The sequence below is a fragment of the Pteropus vampyrus genome, unplaced genomic scaffold (genome assembly GCF_000151845.1).
Source record: "Pteropus vampyrus isolate Shadow unplaced genomic scaffold, Pvam_2.0 Scaffold359, whole genome shotgun sequence".
Classification (NCBI taxonomy): Eukaryota; Metazoa; Chordata; class Mammalia; order Chiroptera; family Pteropodidae; genus Pteropus; species Pteropus vampyrus.
Window position 1 is genome coordinate 14,495 of NW_011889140.1, and position 11,451 is coordinate 25,945.

At 50.8% G+C, this 11,451-nt stretch overlaps 1 protein-coding gene across 1 annotated transcript in view; it reads right to left on the minus strand.

The window, feature by feature from the left end:
- The window catches only part of FAM171A1 (family with sequence similarity 171 member A1), an 18,435-nt gene extending 7,484 nt beyond the window's left edge, over window positions 1–10,951 (minus strand). Inside the window, exon 1 of the mRNA XM_023522876.1 lies at window positions 10,900–10,951. The gene's annotated coding sequence lies outside the window, so the exon portion shown is untranslated. The remainder of the gene's footprint in view (window positions 1–10,899) is intronic.
- Between the last annotated feature and the right edge of the window lie 500 nt (window positions 10,952–11,451).

Consider the following 11,451-nt stretch of genomic DNA (forward strand, 5'->3'; position numbering starts at 1 on the left):
AAGCCGGGCGGCCGCACGCACCGCACCGTCTGACCTTCCCGTGCAACGGGCTGAATCACGGTCCCAGTTAGACAAAAATACAAGCCGGGAGGTTTCTAAAGCGAGTGTGAGAACCAAGATGCCCAATGCTGACTCTCTCTCTGAAGAACACGAACCCAGAGGTGGTTATGCCAACTCACAGCATCACTTACTTCTGCAGGGCCACTGAGGAAACAGACACATAGGACGATCGATTGACACAGGAAGTGAGAGGGTTTCTGTGCTTGGTCCAGAAGTTTCCCTCAAGGTAGAGAAAGGAGCGTTGGTGACCGGTGGGTGTCCCTGCACAAGGGGACCCCGGGCCGTTTAGCTCCTGGCTGAACACACCACACCCCGTTCCCACACAGCTTCTCCCACAATAGCAGCCCTGCCGGGAGGGGATCTCCGTATCAGCCAGGAAGTGGCCTTGCATTCTTTGGTTTACAGTTTTCCCCAGATTAGAGTCTTGAGTCATTGCTCTTTGAATGGAGCGGATGCTGGGTTAGGCTAAAGGGGACCCAGAGGGAATGAGCTGGACACTCAGAGTCCTAATTCCTGCTCACTCGAGGGCGAACCACCTAACTGGATCGCTACGTTGCCTCTGCCTTTTACAACGCAGCACATCGAATAGAAACACTTTCCTAATACCTCCCAGTTACACTGGTGGCAAGCTGAGTGTGTGGACACACACACGCACACACACAGACACGCCACCCAGCTAACAAGTCCCCACGGCCAGCCTGGAGGGCCCTCTGTCCAGCAATGGTGCTGGTGACGCTGGCGGGAGCCAGAAAGGCGACTGATGAAAACTCACACAGCTGCTTTGGGAGCAGGAGGAGGAAGGAGTGGGTGGGTGCGCCAGGCTTCTGGATGAGCTGAGCTCTGAAGAACAGGCAGGGCTGTCAGTTGGGGGCATGGGGAGGGAAGATGGAATCACATGCACACGGGCTTGTAAGCTGCAGGGGGTGTGATGGAGGCGCAGGGGGCTGGGAGGGAGGGGGCGGCTGGGCAGGAGCTGTGAAGAAGTTCAGTGTCTGCCCGCTAAGGGCTGGACAGGGCTCCCAATGCCGTCAGCGCTGGGAGGCCACGGGGACCTGTAAGCGGAGGCGTTGCTGGTCGGAGTGCTCCTTGTCACCTCCCCCGCTGCCACGCCCCCCGTCCCACCCTTGTAGTCCTTCCAGGGTGGGTCCTCGCGGCCGCCGGGCATGCTCTGACCCAGGCCTGCAAACTCGCCGGCCTCTGTTGCTCCAACCGCACACAGTCTCTCTCTCCTCCCCCAAACCCTCGCCGTCTCACAGGATCCAAGTTCCTCCAGCACTCAAGGATCTTCTACACCTGGGCATCCCTAGGACGCATGTCTCTGCGTCATTGGTTTTTCTGGAAACGTCCGTCGCCTCGGTTGCTACCACGTTGTCCTGTCTTACCTCCTCTAAGAGGGGGCCGGCTCTTACTTTCCATTGTCTTTTCTCAGCGCCCAGAAATATCCTAGGTGTAGGAACTCAGTAGTACTTGAGAACGAGTGAGAGCTGGACGGGCAGTCCTCAAAATGATACCAGGTGACCTTCTGTGAAAAGCCGGGTGTGGCCGGCGGGAAGGACCTCCTGACGGAAGTGGGTTCGGATCAGGCTTCTGCCCTTTTCAACTAAAAGGAACGGGCCCAGCTGGGGAAGGGGCGTTTATTTTTGCCCAGGTTTTTCGTGACAATGTACCCACGTTCGGGGAACCGGGGTGGCGCGGCCTTGGGATGTGACAATCACGTTGTTAACTGGCAGAAGCCATTTCCAAGCGTCCTGGGTTTCACGGGAGGAAATCGGTGACAGAGAACACGAGGGCGGATGAGCTGCGCATGAGAAACCACCTGCGGTTCTCGCGGCCGAAATCCTGGCGCTGCGAGCTCCTGGGTCAGAACACCCGCCGAGGGCTGCCCTGGCTCAGCCTGGCTCCTCTGTGGTCCAGACACAGAGCAGCCCCCAGGGCACAGCATCTGCCCGGCCGCCGCTTCACGCCTGTGCTTCTCTCCCTCTTCTCCCATTAATTCCTTTGCCGTGGACTCGCTTGGGGTCCTGGACACAGGTGGGCAGTGAAGGCAGCCGCTGGGACCTGCGGCGTGTCCAGCTGGGCCACCTGGCGAAGGGGTGCAGCGAGGACCCTGGACTTTCCCCGTGCCCTTCCCCACTGGCCCAGCTAGGCTGCCACCTTCTTCACGCACAGCGGCTCCTGCACAGAGAGGCCGAGGCCAGCTGTGAAGCGGGTCTGTCCTAAGTAGGCTGATGGCCCTCGGAGCCTTTGCTCTGTCCAGGGTCTGTGGCGTGGTTATTACGGAGACTGTACGTGTGTGAGGTTTAGATAGTTATCCTCTAGGCATCATCAAGGAATGAAATTCTGCATTACTGAAATTTCTAGAACACAGGTGTTCAAAAAGTTTTTAAAGCATGTGAACTCTTTAATGTTCTTTTGGGGCTGCTTCGAGGGCCTATCGGTTGCCATAGCAACCCTCAAATGCGGATGGCAAGGTGCGTGGCGATGCCTCCGAGCTTGCACACCAACTCCACCGCTCCGATCGCGCCCGAACAAAGGAGGAGGACGGGGAAAGCCGGGCGGCCGCACGCACCGCACCGTCTGACCTTCCCGTGCAACGGGCTGAATCACGGTCCCAGTTAGACAAAAATACAAGCCGGGAGGTTTCTAAAGCGAGTGTGAGAACCAAGATGCCCAATGCTGACTCTCTCTCTGAAGAACACGAACCCAGAGGTGGTTATGCCAACTCACAGCATCACTTACTTCTGCAGGGCCACTGAGGAAACAGACACATAGGACGATCGATTGACACGGGAAGTGAGAGGGTTTCTGTGCTTGGTACAGAAGTTTCCCTCAAGGTAGAGAAAGGAGCGTTGGTGACCGGTGGGTGTCTCTGCACAAGGGGACCCCGGGCCGTTTAGCTCCTGGCTGAACACACCACACCCCGTTCCCACACAGCTTCTCCCACAATAGCAGCCCTGCCGGGAGGGGATCTCCGTATCAGCCAGGAAGTGGCCTTGCATTCTTTGGTTTACAGTTTTCCCCAGATTAGAGTCTTGAGTCATTGCTCTTTGAATGGAGCGGATGCTGGGTTAGGCTAAAGGGGACCCAGAGGGAATGAGCTGGACACTCAGAGTCCTAATTCCTGCTCACTCGAGGGCGAACCACCTAACTGGATCGCTACGTTGCCTCTGCCTTTTACAACGCAGCACATCGAATAGAAACACTTTCCTAATACCTCCCAGTTACACTGGTGGCAAGCTGAGTGTGTGGACACACACACACACACACACACACACACACACACAGACACGCCACCCAGCTAACAAGTCCCCACGGCCAGCCTGGAGGGCCCTCTGTCCAGCAATGGTGCTGGTGACGCTGGCGGGAGCCAGAAAGGCGACTGATGAAAACTCACACAGCTGCTTTGGGAGCAGGAGGAGGAAGGAGTGGGTGGGTGCGCCAGGCTTCTGGATGAGCTGAGCTCTGAAGAACAGGCAGGGCTGTCAGTTGGGGGCATGGGGAGGGAAGATGGAATCACATGCACACGGGCTTGTAAGCTGCAGGGGGTGTGATGGAGGCGCAGGGGGCTGGGAGGGAGGGGGCGGCTGGGCAGGAGCTGTGAAGAAGTTCAGTGTCTGCCCGCTAAGGGCTGGACAGGGCTCCCAATGCCGTCAGCGCTGGGAGGCCACGGGGACCTGTAAGCGGAGGCGTTGCTGGTCGGAGTGCTCCTTGTCACCTCCCCCGCTGCCACGCCCCCCGTCCCACCCTTGTAGTCCTTCCAGGGTGGGTCCTCGCGGCCGCCGGGCATGCTCTGACCCAGGCCTGCAAACTCGCCGGCCTCTGTTGCTCCAACCGCACACAGTCTCTCTCTCCTCCCCCAAACCCTCGCCGTCTCACAGGATCCAAGTTCCTCCAGCACTCAAGGATCTTCTACACCTGGGCATCCCTAGGACGCATGTCTCTGCGTCATTGGTTTTTCTGGAAACGTCCGTCGCCTCGGTTGCTACCACGTTGTCCTGTCTTACCTCCTCTAAGAGGGGGCCGGCTCTTACTTTCCATTGTCTTTTCTCAGCGCCCAGAAATATCCTAGGTGTAGGAACTCAGTAGTACTTGAGAACGAGTGAGAGCTGGACGGGCAGTCCTCAAAATGATACCAGGTGACCTTCTGTGAAAAGCCGGGTGTGGCCGGCGGGAAGGACCTCCTGACGGAAGTGGGTTCGGATCAGGCTTCTGCCCTTTTCAACTAAAAGGAACGGGCCCAGCTGGGGAAGGGGCGTTTATTTTTGCCCAGGTTTTTCGTGACAATGTACCCACGTTCGGGGAACCGGGGTGGCGCGGCCTTGGGATGTGACAATCACGTTGTTAACTGGCAGAAGCCATTTCCAAGCGTCCTGGGTTTCACGGGAGGAAATCGGTGACAGAGAACACGAGGGCGGATGAGCTGCGCATGAGAAACCACCTGCGGTTCTCGCGGCCGAAATCCTGGCGCTGCGAGCTCCTGGGTCAGAACACCCGCCGAGGGCTGCCCTGGCTCAGCCTGGCTCCTCTGTGGTCCAGACACAGAGCAGCCCCCAGGGCACAGCATCTGCCCGGCCGCCGCTTCACGCCTGTGCTTCTCTCCCTCTTCTCCCATTAATTCCTTTGCCGTGGACTCGCTTGGGGTCCTGGACACAGGTGGGCAGTGAAGGCAGCCGCTGGGACCTGCGGCGTGTCCAGCTGGGCCACCTGGCGAAGGGGTGCAGCGAGGACCCTGGACTTTCCCCGTGCCCTTCCCCACTGGCCCAGCTAGGCTGCCACCTTCTTCACGCACAGCGGCTCCTGCACAGAGAGGCCGAGGCCAGCTGTGAAGCGGGTCTGTCCTAAGTAGGCTGATGGCCCTCGGAGCCTTTGCTCTGTCCAGGGTCTGTGGCGTGGTTATTACGGAGACTGTACGTGTGTGAGGTTTAGATAGTTATCCTCTAGGCATCATCAAGGAATGAAATTCTGCATTACTGAAATTTCTAGAACACAGGTGTTCAAAAAGTTTTTAAAGCATGTGAACTCTTTAATGTTCTTTCTCTTTTATGGAATCTTGAGAAGTGACTACACAAAACGGATAAAAGATCAGCTTTTCTGCACGGAAGAGAAATCTCCCTTCCCGCATGGCAACCCCAACGAGTCTTCTCTGCAACTTGGGTCTTGTTAGCCCGCACTTGAGAAGGCAGGTTTATATAACTCTAAAAACCATCACTTACTCCTGCCTAATAAAGCAGAATGTGATTTTGATTTTTCATAACTCGTGGTCGTGATTACGGTGAACTACAATGCTAGGCTCTAAAATGCTATGTCCTTAGGGTCCTACTGAAGAACACTGAATTATTTGTTCTTAAACTAAATACCCCCACTCCTAAATGCACCCGCTTCCCCTGCTTCCTTCCTCTCTCCCTCCCTCCTTCCTCCCTCTGTGCGGTTATCAAGGTGTCTACTATCAGCTCTGCTACCTCACCACTCCCCACCCAGGGAGACCTGCTTCTGGGAACTAGATAACCCACCTCACCAAGACTGTCTCTGGAAGAATGTCCACAGGTGGCCTGAGGGACTGGGGAACGAACCCGGCTGTGGAACAGCGGTTTTCAGGATCTGAGTTCGGCAGGTTTTTTTTCCTTCAACGCTACACTCACAGATCAGTTTCTGTGTGAATCGTCATCCTCTAGAGTTCGACCTTACGCAACAGGAAGAGTTAGAGATATTTTCAAGGATAAATCTCTTTTGAGAAAGAGCTATGTATTCGGCTGGCAAGGGTCACTGGGTGTTAAAGCGTCTCGAGCTCTCACCTTGGCAGCTGCATTTAGCTATAATGTCATCACACCCACTATTTGACAGGCAGGAAAAGATAAGCCTTGTGTTCCTCTGTAAGGCCCGGTGGGGTCTCATCAATCACCAAGGGTCCTGCTTTCCTGCTTGGTTACCAAGCAATCACAAAATCAGCTTTTATTTGCAAAATATAAAGAAAAGTGAGTTCAAAAAGTGAGTTCAAAAAGTGAGTTCAAAAAGGTAATAAATGGCTATCGAAAGGGAAAAGGATTCTAAAACATGGACAAGGGCCCAAAACGCAACGTCTGAATTGAATACGACCTCTAGGGCCCAGATTTACCTGGTGTTTCCTGCCTAGACGCCCCTATTTTAGCAGCCAGGCTACCTCATCTCAGCATTTGGGAACAAGCAGAAAAATCTGATTTGAGGAGCACAATTGATTTTGAAAAGGCAACCAGAAGCGACAACCCACCCTGTACCAGAGCACAAACTGAAGTGGGCACCTCGCACCGCAGCCGGTGTCCAGGGACGCAAGTCACTGCTCTCACGCTGAGACCTGTCACCGCGTCCGACGGGCCTCAGAACACTGGGCAGATAAAAGTCCAGCCATAAAGGGTATACTGGCCGCGTGGACGACTTTCCCATCCGTAAGATAATCCCCAATGCGAATCCCAGGTCTGCCACTCTCTAGCCGTGCGAACCGAGGGCCTCTGCCCAGGATGGCACAGCAGAGAACATGGCGGTCCCTGGTGGCACCGCTGAGCCCCCGGGGCAGTCGTGGGCCCTGGGGCTCCTGTCCTTTTCGTCACGTCAACAGTGGACACCCTCCAGGTCTGAGCACTGGCAGTGGCCTTCTACTTCATGCGGCTAACACGCTTGGATATATTTTTCCTGAGAGAAGCTGGAGCAAGTTCTACTCGATTTAGGAGTTGAAGCACATGAAGGAATTCCACAGCCACTCAGAAAACCCATCTCAAAAAAGCTCTGCCGAGCAGAAGGTGAATATTCACACTGTGCAACACAGCCATTTCTACGCTTACGCCGAAATTTTCACTGTGAAATATTTGGGGACATTTATGGTGAGAGGTGATGAGACACAGACATGCACTTGGACAGTAGGGACCCACGGTTGGCTGTTGGCTATGGCCAGTGACTCTTTCCTCGCTGGGACTGTGGTGACTCTTGCTGAGTAATCGGCATGGCCTGGGATGAGCAGCAGCTCATTTGAGGAACAATCTTCTTAAGAGCCACGGCTAGTGCTTATTACTATTATGATTATTGTTATTGTTAACTTTAATCATAGGGCCTCTCCAGATGCCCAGATATGCTGAATTTCTCTAGAAACTAGATGACTTACTTTTCCAGGCTTTCATTTGTATTATCTTAAGCTTCAACCTCTACTATATTTTTCTACCAGTTGTACCTTTAGGAGTTTCAAGCTCTAAGTCTCTTTTATTGCATGCTTTAACAAAACTTGGACAGGATCGCTCACTAAAATCAGAATAGAAGAATCCATCAGCCTAAGCCACATTCATTATTAGAGCTGAAACAGTGATAATTTCTACCCTTATGATATTGTGGAGGAGCCTTCTTTTTTCTCCCAAATTAAAGTCTATGCCTTTGAATAGCTATGTTTCCTTCTTTGGAATTATTTTTTCCATGAAATCTGTGAGGAGGAACATTCCTTATTAATTACATAAGCGAAGCATTTACCTGGTGGTCAATTATCTACTCATTCTTGCTGAAAGCAATAAAACTGGAGAGCAAAAGTTACGTACAGATGGCTGGATTCTTATAGCTTCGGGCGAGGACATCTCGGCACTGGTTTAAACAAGAATAAAATTAAGGGCAACTTGCTATAACCAATGTCCTTCTGTCTGAAATATACAATCATGGACATGTTGAATTATTAGAAATTAAAACAAGAAATCAATCTGTATTCAGCTTCGACATGTTTCCTGGGTATTTTTGGGGTAATTTTTGAGAAATAGATTCTTAAAAATAAATATAATCTAAGCAACTGATTTTTCCCTTCTTTAAGCTTTAGCTGAGGTATAACAAGACTTATTGAAACCAGTTTTAAGAGGGAGCAATAATGGGAAACCATAAAGATTCTAGCAGAGCTATGGAAAGCTTATGCCTTAAGTAGGTAGCCAGAAGTAGTAGGATACATAATAGCATTAATAAAATTTAATGAGAGAATTCTGAATTTACAATAGGTATATATAAATTTTCCAGAAAGTAGTATCAGAGTACAGGCTAATTAGGCCCACATGGAGAGAAATTTTGTTCATTACCCACTCTATCCAAGCTCCATCTTGCAATGACATCTCGGGCGGGCTGGGGTGGGGAAGCAGACCCAGAATTCCAGGAGGCAGAGCCACTAATCTCCAGCACTAGAAAACTCAGCTTGAAAGGAGGAATAGCATAATGGAGACATTTGCAAACTTTCTCTCAAATTAAAGTCAGCGCCTTTGAATAGACGAAGGTGAAGGTGGTAAGATGCTCTTCACCCAGTCTTGTTCAAGAGCTTGTTTACAGTGGTGATCTGGTTAAAATGTAGATTCTGATCCAGCTGGGTCTGAAGGAAGGCAGGAGATTCTGCAGTTCTAATAGGCTCGCCATACGCCGACCACACTTTGGTCAGCAAAGCTCTAAATTATTTGCACTTTTGTGGGTACAGTGATTCTTTCGGAAAACCCCAAGGCCATTCCTCACCATGATGCCCTGCTGTTATCAACTGGGCGGCCAGCGCTTGAAGCAACTTCAGAAATAGTTCTAATATAGTTAAGAGATATTCTAGTCACTTGTCAGAAGACAGGCCAGGAGTTGGTGAACTGAAATATGGCGGGTCCTCAAATAACGTTCCATTCAACATCGTTTCTTTGTAACATCAATGAGATGCTGGAGCTTAGCTCTTGTTTGTGTCAATCATCCGATGGTACAACTGGTTTCCTTATACGTTGTTTTGCTTCAAGCCGCGGTTTCCAAGGACCTAATGAGGACGATGTTATCTTTGTTTCAGGGGACAGTGCTGCTTAGTGAACCGGCTGCTTGGGGCGGGGGTGAGTTGGTTCCAACCTTAAGATCTTTGTGTTGACTGTTTTATTTTTCTGTCCAGAACATTCTGCCCCCAAGACAAGACATACCCAGGCTGGGCTCCTAGTTTAGGATCTCAGCTCAAATGTCACCTCTCCAAACACTCTGGCCCGCCGGTCATTCCCTCTGACATCACTCTGCTTAACTGTCTCACAGCACCTATGCCATCCGAAGAAAACTGGTTCCTTGTCTCCACTTAGAACAAAAGCTTCATAATTACCCGGACCTTCTCTGCATTGTGTTGTCTCTGCTTTATCCCAAGAGCCTAGAACAGAAGAACGTCTGGCACAAAGAAGACGCTCAATAAATATTTGCTGAAATGAATGAATTGTTCGATTTTTTTAAAAAGAGAAGCCAAGAATAGAAGTCCATGGCACATCCTTCGATTTTTAAATGTTGGCAGTAAATTAAAACCCAACAAGCGAACAAATGCCCCCGTATCAACTGGGTGGGCCAAACCGGACATATCCGGGAATAGGTGGTTGTTCTGCACTCCCGGTCCATTATTCTATTAGGCCACATTAAATCTTGGCATAGAAGCAGGAACGCACAAAAGTGTGATATGCCAGAAAAGAAAGGGGAGTTAAAGTCTGAAGGAAATTGGGTTTTGCGTCTCTCTTTCCCCTCCCTGGCATCATGCGTGGGCACCGGGCACTTCACTGGGCACAGTTTCAGCTTCTTTCTGACGGAGAGAGATTGCAGCTCCCCCATCTCCTGGGCTGTGCTGGGAATAGTGATGAAAACTGCTGGTTTATAGTAACACCCATTTTGCTGGTGGATAACTTCAGCTGAGAATGAGTACACAAAAAAAATGCTTTTCCCGAACGACCCCATTCCCCCTTGCCCTTCGATTTAGTCACACGGGAGATGGCACCATGGGATTGGCTGGGACGCCGTGTACAACTTCCATGTGACGTGTCACACATCTCTCATGAAGCACCTTCTGTGCAGACTGGGTTTGTACTATGTGTGTGTTCTGTGTATGCTTGCACATGTGTGTCTGCACACAAACAACTGTGTGCATGCACACAAACGATTTTAAAGAGTTGAGTCAAGGGACGGAGCAAAAAGAACCAAGGTGTTAAGAACTCAAGCGTGCCTGGCAACGTGCTAGGTGCTTGACGTACAATATCTCGCTTCAGTCTTACACCACCCTGTAAGGCTAGAAACCTTAGGGACAGAGAAGTTAGCAATCACGTTGTTAAGTAAATGTGTCTGCTCCTCCCCCCATAACTTTACCATAACATAACCTGAAGGCCAGGCTCCAATGTCAAATTCTTAGATTCCTCAGAGGACATGCAAAAGCAGAGTTAGCTTGTGACCAACCCCACTTCCCAACTCGGCCCCAGCCGTGTGATACGCCCAAGCCCATTTCCCCGACAGCTACTCCTTGGCCATGCCTCTGGCCTAGGGGTGTGCATGTGGCTGTGTACAAGGGCGGAGAAGTCTGCCCTCAGGAGGTGGACCTGGGGGACAGAGCCTGGAAGCCAGCTTAGGCCTGTCTGGGCAGGGAACACCAAGAGAGTGTTCTAGAAAGGGAGGCTTGGCTTCGAGAGGGCCACATCCATTTGGATCAGTGGACACCTTATCCCATGGGAAAGGGTACATACAGCTGGATTACAGAGTGAGACTCTCCAAAATGGGGTTTTTAGGGCTGGGGTCCCTCTTCCCTTGCACAAGTGCAGAGCTACTAAGAGGTGAAATGCTATCCTAAAAGATGAAATCGCCTATCTAAAAGGTTTTCCCAGTAACGTATATTTTTTCAAGATTAAATCTTGAGTGTTGAAGCTTTGCTTCAACTAGATCCCAAGCCAGGACTACCTTATATACCAATGATTTCCAGACCTGATTAATGGACAAAACCACTTTTAAAAGAAAAAAAAAAAAATCCCATACTATGTGTCGAGCTGATTTTAAAAAACCGTAACGTGTGAAAGATGTCCTAACATAAAAGAGCTTATAGCTCATGCAAAAATATAAAAGCTAAACAAAGTTGGAAAAGAAACAGAAACAGGCTATGAAGTTTCCAAATAAAATTCAAATCGAAGTCATCCATTCGATGTAGTCCCCGATGACATATAAACGAAGGGAACTTATCACTTGCAACTTAAACACGACTTTGGCTAGGGTGAGGCTTCTTCGACTAGCCGTGCCTACCGTCCACTTCTCCCCACCTTTCTCTGGCTGAAGTTCCCACGAAATCTTCCTCCTGCAGCATACTTGGATTTCATGTTTCCTTAATACAGGGGGTTGCGTCCTTTATGGGTGACACTGACCGCTGTTCAGTTCGTAGTGGTCCTATCCTATCACTCATCTATTCGTAAATGGAAATTCACACAGTGGAAGTATCTGATGGTTTTAATTTCTGTACTCGGAGGGTGTGGGGGAGGGGAACCGGATGAAGGTGGTTCAGAGGTACCAACTTGCAGCTCTAAGTCCTGGGGATGGACAGCACGGCACGGTAACTGTAGTTAATGCCATTGCATGGTGTATGTGAAAAGTGCTAGAAGTAGAAATTAC